The sequence below is a fragment of the Aethalodelphis obliquidens genome, unplaced genomic scaffold, assembly GCF_003676395.1.
Source record: "Aethalodelphis obliquidens isolate GAN/ISIS:26980383/991018 unplaced genomic scaffold, ASM367639v1 scaffold12, whole genome shotgun sequence".
Classification (NCBI taxonomy): Eukaryota; Metazoa; Chordata; class Mammalia; order Artiodactyla; family Delphinidae; genus Aethalodelphis; species Aethalodelphis obliquidens.
In genome coordinates this window covers 24,747,697-24,764,460 of record NW_020837956.1, presented here as the reverse complement: position 1 = coordinate 24,764,460, position 16,764 = coordinate 24,747,697, and the positions used below count along the sequence as shown (strand labels likewise).

The window sequence follows — 16,764 nt, the reverse complement described above, 5'->3', positions numbered from 1 at the left end:
AGGGAAATGGGAGAAAATACAGCAAAATTTTCGAGGCTGGAAAACAGCTAGAATAGTGAACAATCTTATTAAACCTAAGAAAACTATGTTTTAAGTGGAGAAAGCTAAGGACCAATTGAATTTGTACTGGTGACTCTTCAAAGGGCCCAGGCAGTGGTAGTATTGTGTACTTCTGGAAGTGGAGGCGAAGAAGGGAAGGGGATTAAAATAAGGAGGATTATTTAAAAGCTAAGAAACAGATGCCTGGGTCTCGTCTATTCTTTGCCACTGTACTACTGCACTGCTCCCATCTTGACAGATGGGAGACTTGAAGTTTATTCTCTAGCTTAAAACAGAGGACTAGTGAACACCAGGCACACTGAAGGGGGAGGGGGATTAGATGAGCATTGGCATTTTGAATGCTGAGAACTCTTGCTCTCATCTCCATTACTGGCTTCCCAAACTGAGTCCTTTATCCTCCAGGCAGGAAACAGGAAGAATCTTCTGTGAAGAATCTGACCATCCCAAGAAGAAAAACCTAAAGTCAAAAAGGAACTGTACTCTAGTTGGTAAAATTGTTTCTTACAGGGGTACAGGTTAACAATTCTGAAACTACTTTATATGTATACAGGTATTGAACTAATAAGTAAATAAGTGGTAGATAATGGGAACCAGGTTTCTCATATCAGTATTTGTGCCCTAACAGAGGGCCTGGCCAGATTGCCGTATAGTGAACGTCACAGTCAGTAGCCCCATGTACATGATTAGAGCTTTCAGTAAACTTTTTATATCCAAACAACTAAATAAATACCATCAGGCATCTAAGGAAAGCATCTACTGGGACTAGCAGGAATGAAAATAAACAAATAGAAAATACAAACAACTTGGAGAAAATAGACTATGCAGCCGAGAAAATTTTATGTATATGCACACATACATATATGTACACATCCAGCTGTATATAGATGTACATATATGCATATACCATATATACACATACATACATATCATATGTGTGTGTATAAAACAGCTGCAGAAAGTTGGGATGCTACATCTGTAAAGCAGAAATAGGGTATTTTAGAAAGAACATTCGGAGAATGAAGAATTCTTATAAATTAAGAATATATAGCAGGAAAAAAAACTCAATAGAGGTTTGGGTAATGAGTTGAGGAAAATTTTTTAGAAAGTAAAGCAAAGAGGCAAAGAAATGATAAACAGATTATAAAAGAAAATAAAAAGAAGGGTCCAGGAGGGTCAACTTCCTATTATTAGGAGTTCCAAAGAGAGAACAGAATAAATGAAGGGAAAGAAAAGAATAAATAGTATAATCCAAGAAAATTTCCCAGAACTGAGACAAAGTACCTATTGAGTACCCAGTATAATGGATGAAAAGAGACTAACACCAGTTGAAATAATAGGATATCCAAATAGCCAGCTGTGATGCTCAGTCTCTATAATATTCAGGGAAATGCAAATTGAAATGAGATCCCATTTTCATCTGTTAGACTGGTTAAAAAATAAAGTCTGACAATATCAAGTGTTGGAAAGAATATGGGTGCAAATGGTTCTCTTACACACTGCTAGTGGGAATGTGAAACAATCATTTGGGCAATCAATTTGACAAATGGTGAGTAGAGCAGAAGATATGCAAATACTACAACTCAGAAATTCCACTTCTGGATATTACCATTAGAAATTCTTGCACATGTGCATATGAAAATACGAAAGAGAAGCCATGTACAAGAACACTCATTGAGGCATTATTTATAATAATGAAAATTTAGACAACTTAAATACATGAATGACTGGGCTGAGATGTGGTATATTCACATGTACATATGAATGAAACACACACACACCTCAGCAGGGATAGAGCTCCAAAACAATATAATGCATGAAATCAGCAAAATGCAGAATATGTACAGTTTAAACATGTATATTTTAAAGCATAAAACATCAGTGTACATTGTTTATGGATGGATATAAAAAAATTGACCAGAGGATATATACTAAATTCATGATGATGGTTATCTCTTTCAAAAGGCGTCAGAGTGAAAAGAGTGGGCTTTGTGTGAGTGTGGGGCCTTTTGATTTTTGGTAATACTTCATTTCTTTAAAAAGAAAATAAATATATCAAAAATGTTTACTGTTACACTTATTGGTAGTAGATCCATAGATACTCCTTTGTTCTGTTTCTCTATATATTTTAAAATTCTGACCCTGTACCTCTGCCTAACTCCAAAATAACAAAGGAGGAATGTTTGATAGATTTCCTTTATTACTCTTTCTATGTGTAGGTACTCTTCTTTCACCTTGCTTCTTCGTCTGGTTCTTAAATCAGATTGAATATAAGAGGTTAATAAACTGAATAATTTAATAAATTAAATTAAAGGAATTGAGGTGCTGCATTAGCCAGCATTTGTGCCAGAACTGGAAGCAGATAATGAAGACAGAAAGGCCTTACCCATGAGGAGAGAATTGGAACAAGTAATGGGAAGCCTCCAGGCATGAGGATCTCCTAGGAGTTTGTACCATCCATATCAGGTCTCCTGCTTTGGGTTCCTGGAGGTGAGGGGGTGTGAGAAAAGACTTAAAATACTGAGCTCTGGATAGCACAGATAATACATAATAAATACTAGGAGATATATTTTAAGAATAGTGAGCTTACTGATCTCATAATGCCAAACATCAGATCATCAGCACTGCTCTCTTTTTCTCCCTATTTCTTCGTATTCCTCCTGTCTTCTTTGGTTCTCTGTGTATCACCTGTCTCTTGATTTCCATATTTTTTTTTAATTTAAAAATTTTTTTTTTTTTGCGGTACGCGGGCCTCTCACTGTTGTGGCCTCTCCCGCTGCGGAGCAGAGGTTCCGGGCGTGCAGGCTCAGCGGCCATGGCTCACGGGCATGGCTCACGGGCATGGCTCACGGGCCCAGCCGCTCTGCAGCATGTGGGATCTTCCCGGACCGGGGCACGAACCCATGTCCCCTGTATTGGCAGGCAGACTCTCAACCACTGCACCACCAGGGAAGCCCCATATTTTTCACTTCTCATTGTCTACATATCTTTTTGGACTACGGATTTATCTTGTGCTTTTCTGTCTTCATGCAGTCCCTGAGTGACTATTTTCAGCCTCCCCCTCAGCATCATTCCTGTATTCCCGTTTGGCCTTGAATCATCAGGACCCCCTAAATCATTAGCAGGATCCATCTGGCTTCAGTTACTGCCTGACTTTGAAAAAGTACCTGTAAAAACTCTTAGGTTTTATAGAAGAGAGTGGCATTATTTCACAAAGATTATACCTGTAGCCTTAACTACACAAATGATTTTTGAGTAGTGCTCTTCCTTGAAAGTCAGAAAATGACAGAACCTGGGTTTGTGGTTGACTAAATGAACAATGCCCTCTTTGCCATAGTCAGTTACTACTTACCAATTCTTAAGCAAATTTACCTAGGAACAAATTCAAAGATACAGTGCTTCACAGATGAAAGAACACAAAGTATTAATTAGGAGGTATCTTATCACCCAAGAAATGTCTTGGGGACTTAAGTTGATTACAAATGCAAATAAACTAGATATTATACAGTGAGAACAACCCAACTAAATATAATGTAAGTTGGGCTAACCTAACTATAAATTCCTTTCTTTAATAGTTTAAACTATGTCATTATGAAGAACTAGTCCAAGTTTTTTTGAGTTTTTGAATTGTGGGTTTAAATCAAGGAAAAAGGGAAAGAAAATCTTGAAAATACAAAAAGCACTCTGTTTAATTTAGAGGGACTATAGTAGGTAAGCACTTTTGGATCCAGGTCATAGGATCATCCAATTTTCTAACATTAGATAGACATGCCACTTTAATGCGGAATTCAGCATTGGGGGGAATCATGATGTAGAGAAAACGTAGTCTTTATTTAAAAAGGAAAAGCCTAAAACAAGCATCAGAAAACCCACATTATAAATATATTATAAAATAAAATAAAAAAGATTTATATTCATTGATTGTAAAATGCGCTAGATATATAAAAAGTAAACCACTAATTTTATTTTTGAGTATTATATGAATTAATTTGGGGGAGAATTTACATCTTAATGCTATTGAGTCTCAGTGAACCCATGAAAATATTCAGTCACTCTTTTTTTTAGTCTTTTGTAATTTCAGAAATGTTTTATAATTTTAAGTGTATAGGTCTTACCTATATTTTGTTAAATTAATTCCTAAGTATTTTATGTTTTTTGATGCTATTATAAATTGTTTTGCACTTCCAGTTGTTTACTCTGGTTATATAGAAACACAATTGATTTTTGTGTACTCACCTTGTGTCTTACAGCTTTGTCAAATCACTTATTCTAGTAATCATTTTTCAGATTCCTTAGATTTATGTACCGACATTTTTTAATTGAATAAAGACAATTTTAGTTCTTCCTTTCTAAGCTTCCTTCTATTTGTTTTTCTTGACTTATTGCACTGATTAGGACCTCCAGTACGTCTATTACAATAATGAAGAGAAGTGGTTAGAGTGAACATTCTTGCCTTGTTCCCAATATTAGGAGAACTCCCAATATTTCACCGTTGTACTGAATACTAGCTGTAGGTTTTTCATGGATCCTCCTTATCAGATTGAAGGAGTTACCTTTAATTTTTAGCTTGCTGAGAATTTTATCATGAATGGGTGCTGAATTTTGTCAGATGTTTTTCTGTACCTATTGAGATATTTATATGCTTTTTATTCTGTTAATGGCATATCATCCTTATATATTGCTGGATTTAATTTGCTATTTTGTGTCTACATTCATGAAACTGATTTTCTTTTCTAGTAATATCTTTGGCAAGTTTGGTATTAGGGTTTTGCTGGCCTAGTAAAACAATTGGGGTGTATCTGCCTTTTATTTTCTGGAAAGTGTGCACAATTATTATTATTACTTCTTTAAATGTTTCATAGAACCCACCAGTGAAGCCATCTAGGCCTGGAGTATTGTTTTGTTTTAATTACAAATTAATTTCTTTAGTAGATAACATTCTGTTCATTTTTGTGGTTTTAATAATTTATATTTTTCAAGGAATTTTTCACTTCATTGCAGTTACTGAATTGATTTGCATTATGTGGTTTAGAACATTATATTTGTAGGACATGAAGTGATAGCTGTCCATTTCTGACATTGGTACTTTGTGTTGTCTTTCATTTTTCTTGATCATTCTTGCTCAAGTATTAATAATTTTTTTATCTTTTCAAAAAGTCAACTTTTGATTTTAATTTTTTTCAGTTGTCCAGTCTTCATATTGGGTATTGTTTTGACTTCAAGTTCACCGACTTGTTTTTGTGCCATCTCAAATCTTCTATTAAGCTTGTCCAGTGAATTTTAAAATTTCCATGTTGAACTAGTTCTTGAATTTTCATTTACTTCTATTTTATAGTATCCATTTGCTACAAGTATTTCTCATCTGTTCACTTATTATTATAACATCCTGATCATACTCATAATAACTGCTTTAACATCATTATCAGTTAATTTCAACTAATCATCTTATGGTTTCTATTGACCCCCCCCCCTTTTTTTTCCTGATCTTGAGTTACAATTTCTAGCTTCTTTGCATGTTTAGTAATTTTTTATTGTATACTGGGTATTGTAGATAATATTGTGGATTATCTTTTTCTGAAGAGTATTGATTTTTGTTCTAGTAGACAACTAAATTACTGGCTGGTAAATATACACTTACTGTACAATCCAGTTGCATTTATGGGTGTCTGTTTATTTACTTATTTATTTGGTTGCATCGGGTCTTAGTTGTGGCACACAGGCTTTCTAGTTGTGGCACTCGGGGTCCAGAGCGCGCAGGCTCAGTAGTTGCGGTGCAACTTGTAGTTGCCCCGCAGCATGTGGGATCTTAGTTCCCTGACTAAGGATCAAATCTGTGTTCCCTGAATAAGAAGGGGGGTTCTTTACCACTGGACCACCAGGGAAGTCCCCACTTCTGGGTGTTTATCCTAGAGACGTGAAAACTTATATTCACACAGAAACCTGTACACAAATATTTATAGCAGCTTTATTCATAATAACCCGAAATTGAAAACAACCCAAACGTACTTCAACAGGGAATGGTGAAAAAGAAACTATGGTACCTTCAAACCATGGAGCAATAAAAAGCAACAAACTATTTGTATATGCAACATGTTGGATGGATCTCAAGGGCATTAGACTGAGTGAAAAAAGCCGGTACAAAATGTTTCCATACTATTCGATTCAATCTTTGTAATATTCTCAAAGTGACAAAATTATAAAAATAGAGGGCAGATAAGTAGTTGCTAGGAGTTAAGAAAAAGGGAGTGAGGAGTGTATGATTATAAACAGCAAAAGGGAATCTCATTTGTGGTATGGTTATATAGGGGTATTTGGATCAACCAAGGATTTGAGGAAAATCTGCATACAGAATTAAGGTCCCCCACCCCCTTACTGTACTGCCCTTCCTACCATGATTTTCTCCTCCTATTATCTAGCATTCTGTCAGCTCTGAACTACATTCTCTAATGCCTCAAGCCAGTGAGACAGTGGTTTTCTCCCTTAGGTCTAGCCTCCCAGTAGTACTTAAGGGGTATACTGGGAAGAGTTCTCTTAAGGGAAAGTCTTACAAGTATAGATCTTATTCAGTATGATTCCTTTCTTGCAGTGATCAAATTCCCTATGTTTCTGCCTGCTTTTAGTCACTTTTCAGTGTCTTTGAGTAATTTTTATTTTGTCCAGAGTTAATCATCGTTATCTGTGGGCAAGTTAGTCCAATACAAGATAGTTCATCTTTACTGGAACCAGAGCTCAATGAATTTTATTTTTAGGTATTAGGAATATAAAATTTTTGTAAACTTTTTCAATAAAAATTTTGAAAGTTAAGTATCATAGTAACTTTAATACATAGAAGTATTACAGAAATGAAAGAAGGAATTAAGTGCAAACTGAAAACATTAAAAATCAGAATTTATAGGTAAAAAGAAAGATAAACATACAAATGCAGCCAGAAAAAAATTTTAAAAGACATATAAATGGACCTGTCAGGAGATTAAGGGCAGAATGCAATTATGTATTACTCAAGCAGCAGTCTTAAATAAGAATATATATTCAGGTACCAGAAGGACTTCAGTTGTAAAATCAGATCTTCATCCATTGTCTTTTGGAAGTGTTTTTCCATTTGGCCTGAAAAGTTGTATTTTCTTTTTTTTAACCGAGCATTTCTGACCTTTATTATTTCTTAGAGAATAAAATGACAGTCTAACCTCCCTTCTGCTTTTATTTTTTTCTTCTCCTTTGTTTTAGTTGTTTGCATAATTGGCCTTAGAAGAGGTAAGAGTGAAGAGACTCGAGCCATCTCTGGAAAATACCTTTCCCCCATTCCATTGGAAGCTACCCTCTGGAGCACCAGATTTGACCATATATGTTCTGAGGACTCACTATGAACAAAGAAGTCTCCCAGGTAGGAATTGTAGCTCTGTTTTTAAAGAGCTTTGTTTCTGCAAAAGTATGGTGTGAAAATGATTACTTGTTGACTCTTATTTTTTATGGAAATATGTCTTTGATCTGAGAAGCTTCAAGGTTATTCTAAAATATGTGCTGACATTCCTAAATGAAAATGTTAGAAAAGTTATAGATGATACTTTGTAAACCACTGTAATGCACATTGAAATTAATACTGGTTCAGATCAGTATCTTACTATGAAACCCTCAAGTCCTTACTGAATTAAAAATGGCAGCACACACTACTATATATAAAATAGATAACTAATAAGAACCTGCTGTATTGCACAGAGAACTCTACTCGATACTCTGTAATGGCCTATATGGGAAAAGAATCTAAAAAAAAAAAAAAAGAATGTATATATGTACATGTATAACTGATTGCTGTACACCTAAAACTAACACAACATTGTAAATCAACTATATTCCAATATAAAAATTTTTTTAAATGGCAGGGGAAAAACTATACTGAACCATCCCCAGATTTGGTCTATACATTTTTTTTTTAACATCTTTATTGCAGTATAATTGCTTTACAATGGTGTGTTAGTTTCTGCTTTATAACAGAGTGATTCAACTGTACATATACATATATCCCCATATCTCCATTTCTATTATAATCCAGTCATTAAATCTATTTACATCTAGCGTCCATTCTGTACATTTGAGCAGTTTTAAATTGTTGTTTTCTAAGAGTTTGTGAGCTAACTGAAGGAATAGAACTAGTGTATCCATGAATATGACAATGGTCATAGCAACCTATAGTGAGAAAAATAAACATGTACCAAGCCGAGACTAGAAAGTTGAAGAGTAATCAGAAACTGGTAAACCAAGTAAGGGGAAGACTTCCAGCAGGAAGTTTTAATTGAATTATAACATATATAAATAAAAATCATAAATTTTAAGGGTATAACTCTTTTAATTTTATTTTTGGCTGCGTTGGGTCTTCGTTGCTGCGTGCAGGCTTTCTCTAGTTGCAGGGAGCGGGGACTACTCTTTGTTATGGTGCACGTGCTTCTCATCGCGGTGGCTTCTCTTGTTGTGGAGCACTGGCTGTAGGTGTGTGGGCTTCAGTAGTTGTGGCACAAGGGCTCAATAGTTGTGGCTCGCATGCTCTAGAGTGCAGGCTCAGTAGTTGTGGCACATGGGCTTAGTTGCTCCATGGCATGTGGGATCTTCCCGGACCAGGGCTCGAACCCGTGTCCCCTGTATTAGCAGGCAGATTCTTAACCACTGTGCCACCAGGGAAGCCCTAAGGGTATAACTCTTGAGTTATCATGTACTGAATGTATTTGTGTAAATGCCATCCAGGTTAAGAAGTAGAACAATATCAGTATCCCAGTAAACCCCCCTCATCTCTGACTCATTGCACACCCACCCACTTTTTAAAAAAAATAAATTTATATATTTATTTATTTTTAGCTGTGTTGGGTCTTCGTTGCTGCGCCCAGGCTTTCTCTACTTGCAGCAAGTGGGGGCTACTCTTCGTTGCAGAGCATGGGCTTTAGAATATATATGCAGGCTTCAGTAGCTGTGGCACGTGGGCCCAGTAGCTGTGGCTTGCAGGCTCTAGAGTGCAGGCTTAGTAGTTGTGGCACACGGGCTTAGTTGCTCCACAGCATGTGGGATCTTCCCGGACCAGGGCTCGAACCCCTGTGCCCTGCATTGGCAGGCGGATTCTTAACCACTGAGCTACCAGGGAAGCCCACCCACCCACTTTTAAAGGAGGAGACAGTTGTCACCCTGGAGTGATCGCTGTCAATTTGGAGGGTGGGGTTTAGCAATCATAGAAGTTAAAGGCAATTAAATTTGGTTGGCTGACAACCAATGCCTGTGTTTGGAATAAATAATGAATTTGGGAGACGGAGGCAAGACTATGAATTGGCAGAGAACTTTAAAGCAAGGACTGGTGGTGCAGCATGATTTGAGAAGATACTCATTTGATCCTACTACCTCTCTCTTTAAAACCTCATTGGTTTCCGGAACGAACATGTTCCAGATTTATGGCTTTTATTAACTGGTGATACATTGTATTTATTAACTGAAATTTTCTGTTGTTTGAAATCAGACTGTTGATTCTCAATAAGGAGAGAGAAGTTAATAAGCATTCTGATTATTAAGAAAAAAGTTTTGCAGAGTAGGATATATTATAATTAAGAGAAATTTTAGTCATGTAGGAGAGTCTTCTCTTTAAGAGTTTTTAGACAGAAATGTTCATACCTCGACTTTATGAAAGAGAAAGGGAGAGAAAATAGAATAATCTAGTGATTGAACTCTGGGCTGGGTGTCTTTTTCTTTAACTCATTGTTCAGTGAGTGACTGTGAGAAAGTCATGTTTTCTTCATGTCACAATGAAAGTTTTTATCTTTTATATTTCTCCTTAACATTTATTCAAACCAACTTTAAACATACCAAATAGCTGCAAGATTTGTAGATTGCACACCTATGTGCCCATTGCCCAGTTTCACCAGTTGTAAACATTTTGTTACATTTGCTTTCTCTCTCTCTGTATGTATTTACTACTACTTCTCCTGCCCCTCCCCCTCCATCACCACTATGATGATGATGAATCACAGTTGAGAGTAAGTCGTAGACATTTATGATCTTTTACTCCTAATGTCTCCTACTTAACCACAATATAATAATCAAATTCAGGAAACTTAACATTTTCATTATTATTATCTAATATATGGTCTATATTACAGTTTAGTCAGTTGTCTAATCCAGAATCATACATTGCATAATTGTCACATCTCTTTGGTTCCTTTAACCTGGAATAGTTTACACCTTTTCTTTGTCTTCCATGATATTGACATTTTGAAAAAGTATAGGCCAGCTGTTTTGTACAGTGGCACTCATTTTGAGCTTGTCTGTCTCCATCTATGTTCCTTTCTAAAGAGACTATGATATGGGACTTTGGAGATTCATGGTTTTGTTACTGAGAATCTTATCCGGTAGAATGAAACCCATGAAGATTTTTTTCAGGAGAAAGTCTGTTAAAACAATTTTATGTATGTGTGCATATGTATACATATAATCTTAGAATCCAAGATTTATAAACTTTTGGACAAATTAAAGGCAGAACTTTAGATTTTGAAGGAATAGTACATTTACATTTTAAGGTGAATCACATCTTATAAGAAATAATTGGTTTTATTTGTAATGACCATAGAAGATAAGTCAGGATTAGGTATATGATTAATTTTATTTATTGCTATGTGATGTTTGGGTGAAGAGTTAGAAAGATTCTCTGTTCATGTGTTTGAGAACTTTGTAAATAACCACCCAGTATTTTTAGATGTGGTATAACTTAATGTCAACTTTTCTGAAGACTTTCCTAATGAAGAAGCATTAGGTAAAAGCAAAATTTAGAATCTGTTGTTGACTTTTCTACTCATCAGTATGTAAGGTTAGGTTCTATAGGTTAGTTATATAAGTTAAAACATAGCCAGATTCTGGAACCAAATTACCTAAGAATTGGTAATTTGATTTCTACCTCTGCTACTTATGATGTTGGGCAGATTAAGTAACCTCTCTGTGCCTTGGTTTCCTCATCTCTAAAATGGATTATAATACTACATACCTCATACCTTATGAGTACATGAATTAGTAAGGTTTATAAGTAAATACTATGTTAGATGCTTAGAATGGCACATAGTAAATCCTATAAAAGTGTTAGTCATCATCATTGTTGTCACCATCAGCCCATAGGTTCTCTATTAGTAAGATAAAACCATTGAACTCAGTCAGTGATTCTGTAAAGTGGAAATAATAGTAATACACACTTCATAGGGCAGTTGTGAGGAATCAATGAGTTCATATATGTGAGATACATAAACACACAATATATATTATTACATTGTCATATCCTTTAATTGAATACATATTAATGGGCCTACGTTTTTCTGTGAACCTTTTTATTATTTTGTTCCTCTCAAATTCTTTTTTACTACTAACTTTATACTGTAAAAGTGGAAATAGGCAGGACAGGCATTTTGTATGTGCTAAGTAGTCTATAGTCAAAAAGTTGAGAAGCACTGTATGAGATGACAATTGTTAGGGTCCCTCTTCTGAAATTTTATAAGTCTGAGTCTCCAGTTTAAAATTTATAAGCATGATTTTCATAGTTATTATTTTATTGAGAACACTGGAAAGTGAAATTTAAGTTTCACTTGTTTAGAGTTAGTCTTTAGTTGGGTATTACACTGGAAGGGGTATAGCTAGATAAATTAGTATTTTATTGAGGAGATACTGATGCTGTTTAACCAGCTATTCACCCGAGATGCTTGGGAATTTTTTTTTTTTTTCATTTTTTCAATGGGTATCAATAAAGTTTTTACCAAATATAAATGAATCAAGTAAGATGACTTAGGTTTAAAGCTGGGCTTTTAAAAATGCATCTCCTTTCTATAAATGTGAGCAATGAAGATTGTAGCTAGAGTTGTATTGTGATTTAATTTATGTCCCTTCCCCTCCTGCTGGGGAGATGATCCTGAAATTAACTGAAGGTTTAACTTGACTCGATCATTTGCTAATGCCCTCAAAACACAACTCCATTATTTTGGCAGATTATTCTGACCCATGCAGCTCTATTATTTTGGTATTACTGCCACCTTATAACTTTAGAAATCAAATTTCAATATGATTTTTTTTTCTTTTGTTGGTTTATATATGTACATTTAACTCTGTATTTTAAAGTGAGTTTCTGAAATGTTCGAGAGAAATTGAACCACTTCTGATCAGGGGCTTAATTCTTTATTTTAGATATTGGAGTAATTTTATATAGTAAATGTGGTTATTTGGTTTTGGATAATCATCTGTGGATTATCTATGTCTAATGTTGATCTTCAGTCTCGTCTGGCCCCCGCTTTAGCTGTTTCTCTGCTCATTAGTATCTGAATCTGTGAAAGAGGGTGAAGTTCGTGGAAAAAGACAGAGATTGACATTTTTGTCACTTAATTTTTGTCTCTATGACCATCATTTTCTTTTTTTAAGGCTGTTACCTTTTTGCTAGATTACTATAAACTCTTCTCTGTGAACATGCAAGTAAATATCAAATACTTATTTTGTTGTTTATAGTTAAAGATAGCTATAGTCAGGAAGACTGATTTTAATCTTTTTTTTAATACCAACATATTTTTCACGTTAGAACAATGTAGAACTGATTTTTGGAAGACATGTACAGTATATCTACAATTACCCAATGTCATTTTAAAATAACTGGAATCATCTAGCTTTGTAGATTTATAAGGAAATGTTGAGGATATTTTTGCCAAACTGTTTTAATACAATAGCTGCCATAAACATGTTTCATATGCTGACTGTTTTTCCTAAATAGGAGTATTTTAACAAGGCCAATGCATATATGTGTATTTCTTACCTTAAAAAATTAAATTTTAAATAAAGTCAATATGAGGAATTTAAACTTGGGGGTTTAAAACTTATTTGGTTTTCTTCTTCTTCCTATATATTTGCTAATAGAAAAGAAAGAATACTTTTTAACCCTTTTTCCAAATTATTCTTTCCATTTAGAAAAAAATAATGCAGAAAAAGGAAGCATTGTCTCTTGATCTGTAGAATAAACTTTTAGTAGTAAACATAAATTTATTAAATACATTGTTTCAAATATTATATACTTTTAGAAGCTAAGTTGCCAAGTCCTTGATAATGTCTTTATTATTAGTGTAATAAATTTAAAAGAGTTTGCACAGGATTTTCTTTTACAAAAAGCACTTTTAAAAAATCTCATATTTTATAGAATCAATGAAATAAGATAAAATGACGTCTGTTTTTAAGAACTCATTGCTTTCAATCTGTTTCTTTGCCTTTGCTTTTTATTCCTGGCCATAACAGTTAAGATATGGGCATGTTTATTGTAGAGGCTTATGTGGCAGGGACTCTTCTCTGGGCCAGGGATAACCACGATCTGAGTTTTGGTTCCTGCTTTGTGGGTTCAGAGAGAATTTTTGTTTCCAGATGTTTAAGGAAATCCTTGCTCAGTCATTAGCTTTAAAATATCTGTTTTTTGGGCTTCCCTCGTGGTGCAGTGGTTAAGAATCCACCTGCCAATGCAGGGGACATGGGTTCGAGCCCTGGTCTGGGAAGATTTCACATGCTGCAGAGCAACTAAGCCCATGCGACACAACTGCTGAGCCCGTGTGCCACAACTACTGGGGCCCACACGCCTAGAGCCCGTGCTCCGCAACAAGATAAGCCACCACAGTGAAGAGCCCATGCACCACAATGAAGAGCAGTCCCCGCTCACCGCAACTAGAGAAAGCCCACGCGCAGCAATGAAGACCCAGCGCAGCCAAAAATAAATAAAAGATAATAAAATAAAATATTTTAAAAAATAAAATAAATAAAATAAAATATGTTTTTTAACAAAAAAATTGGAGGCATACAAAGAAACCAAAAAAGTATGGCCCATACACAGGAAAGATAGCAGTCAGTAGAAACTGTCTTAAGAAGCCCAGATGTTGTACTTACTAAACAAAGAAGAAATAGTAGATAAGTTGGATTTCATCAAAATTAAGAACTCTTGTTCATCAGAAGTTACTATAAAGAAAGTGAAAAGATAATCCACAGAATGGGAGAAAATATTTGCAAATCATATATCTGATAAGGATCTAGACATGAATATAAAGAACTCTTATGACTTACCAATAAAAAACAGAAAATACCAATTTTTGGATGTGGAAAAATTGGAACACTTGTACATTTGATGGTGAGAATTTAAGATGGTACAGCCACTGTGGAAGACAGTTTGGCAATTCCTCAAAAATTTAGAGAGTTACAATATGACCTAGTAGTTTCGTACCCAAGAGAATTGAAAACAGGTTCACACAAAAATTTGCACATAAATGTTCATAGCAGCATTGTTGTTAAATAGCCCCAGTAATGGGAAACCTAAGTGGCCATCATTTGATGAATACATAAACAAAATGTGGTATATCCAAACAATGGGAAATTATTTAACCATAAAAAGGGCAATAGAAATCCGAAAGTCCCCATCCTTTCTTATCACATGAGAAAGAATTCAACTGTCACTGAAGTGAAAAGACAAAATTGAAAACTTTTTTTTAGAGAACCCTAGGTGTCGGACTCCAGTCTGAGAAACATCCTTTATGGCAGTTACCCAGTGCAGGAGCTCTTTATTTGTCACGATTTTTCCTGTGTGATATTATCAACTTGGGGAGGTTTAACTCTCAGAGTGTCCCTCTCATGTCTGTGCTTCTCTGTGCTAATTGCTTGCTAGCATTTTCAAGTATATTATTAGAGTTGTTTATTAACTAATTGTTACTTATTTTTCAAATGATGCAGTCCTCAGCTAAATCTGGGAGGTGAGTGACAAATTTCTTATGTAGAAATCTATAATTCAACTGAAATATAAAGCACTGACCTATTTCTTCAGCCCAACCTATTTGGTTTAGTCTGGTCCATTTGAACAGAGGTAGATGTGGTTTCTAGTTCCAAAAACTGCTCTCTAGAGAGTGCATGAGATTGTGTATAACTTAGCAACTCTTTTTAAATCAACAGCATACTTTTACTTAGAAACCTAACCTCTTTTTTTTAAAGGTGATATGTAAATTGGCTTCCTGAAACCAACATTTCTTTTCTTAATGAACCTTGTTTAAGTTCCCTTACTGCCAAATATAAAGCCATTCCACAAATAGAATAGCTGTAAAAGTTTTCACTCATCAGAGGTTTTGCATTCCACTATCTGTTTATTGTGTTTTGTAAATAGAAAGCAGGTAATACCAGAATCATATCATCAGCAAATTGTTGGTGACTTTCTCATAGCTTCTTACTATTGGCTCTTATTTTGGTAAGCCAGATATTGAATTGCTGTTGAATTGTTGTCTGATGTCTCCTCAACCCCAGAATTTCAGATAAATTTAGCAGATGTCAGTCTCCAGCCAGTAGTCTGACTTAGCATAGTCTGGGGAATCTCATTTGAAATCCAGATTTATTTGTTGCTCAAAATTATCCAAACTGTGAGATTGTATTGCTTATGTTTACAGTTGTGTAAATGCAACATATTTTTGTGTCTCTATCGTACTGTGAAATATAGTAGGAGGTTTCTCCAAAATAGATCTTAACCTTTTCAGAATTAGAAGAGATGTTCTCAAATTTCTAGACCAAGAAGGTGGTTGTTTTTTTTTTTTTTCCATTGAAAACAGGAGAACAAGGATTTCAAGAAAGCTCAATTTCTCAATTATAGAAAAGAATTCCAAAACATTATGAAAGATTCCAGAAAATATTTAATTATAAAAAATCTTAAATATTATTTTAAAAATTTAAATGTCATATTAGTAAAATAACTTAATCACTTAATTTATCACCTATTTTAGCTTCTGTATCTTTTAGACATTATGTTACATATTGGATATACAATGAGGAGATCTAGTAACTGTTTTTGAGTTCACAATCTAGAAGAGGAGACAAATAAGAGAATTATAATTTTATAGCGTATTATCATAAGAAATATATGCCCAGCAGTATTTTGAGAGCCAATAGAATTCAGATGGGTAAATTCTTAGATAGGTATAACCTAATGTCTTAGGAGGCAGGGAAGACTGGCAGCTAAGTAAAGCTGAGCATTAAGTAGGAGTTAGTTAACACTTCTTTTGGATTTTAGCGAACTCTAAAGTCTTATCTTTCATTTTCTTTCCTGTTCATCATTTTCTTCTCTCTTTTATTTCTACTTTTGTTGAAAAATTTAGCATTGATGCTTCTTTATTATTATGAATTTATCACATAATTTCATTTTTTGTTTTAATAAACTTTGAAATATATTTATATTTTATTTCTAAGTAAAAACAAAATTAAGTGGCATCTTTACTTCTGTGGTATCTGGTTAATCTCGTTTATGTTTCTATGACTCTCCATAGGAGAAGAAAGTAGCAGTCTTACTCATTATAGTAATATATCACTTAGCTGATTTTTCTAGTTCTGTATTTGAGAATGGATGCTAACAAAGCCATTGTCGGGTCTTTCAACATCTTTTTTGTTGTGGTGGCAAGTCTGGCATATTGACCTTTGCATTGAGGCTGTCCACCTTAAATTGTAATTATTTTCCTTGTCATATAGAGCCTTCCTCTCCCCCTGACAAGAGGTTTAATAAATGTTTTTCTATGATGACATTAATCCATAGTGCAGTTCATCTCATTTATGTGTCAGTAATAGAAGTCTGGAACTTAAAAACCCATCATGTTTTATACGTGTTGAATTTGGGGTGACGTGGGATATCCAAATGGAAATGTCCATTTGGCAGCTGGAAAC

At 34.7% G+C, this 16,764-nt stretch overlaps 1 protein-coding gene across 6 annotated transcripts in view; it reads left to right on the top strand.

The window, feature by feature from the left end:
- The window catches only part of NCOA1 (nuclear receptor coactivator 1), a 366,502-nt gene that overhangs the window by 241,939 nt on the left and 107,799 nt on the right, over positions 1 to 16,764 (top strand). For all 6 annotated transcript variants that reach the window (XM_027113708.1, XM_027113710.1, XM_027113709.1 and 3 more), the window contains one exon: positions 7,282 to 7,438. The gene's annotated coding sequence lies outside the window, so the exon portion shown is untranslated. The remainder of the gene's footprint in view (positions 1 to 7,281; positions 7,439 to 16,764) is intronic.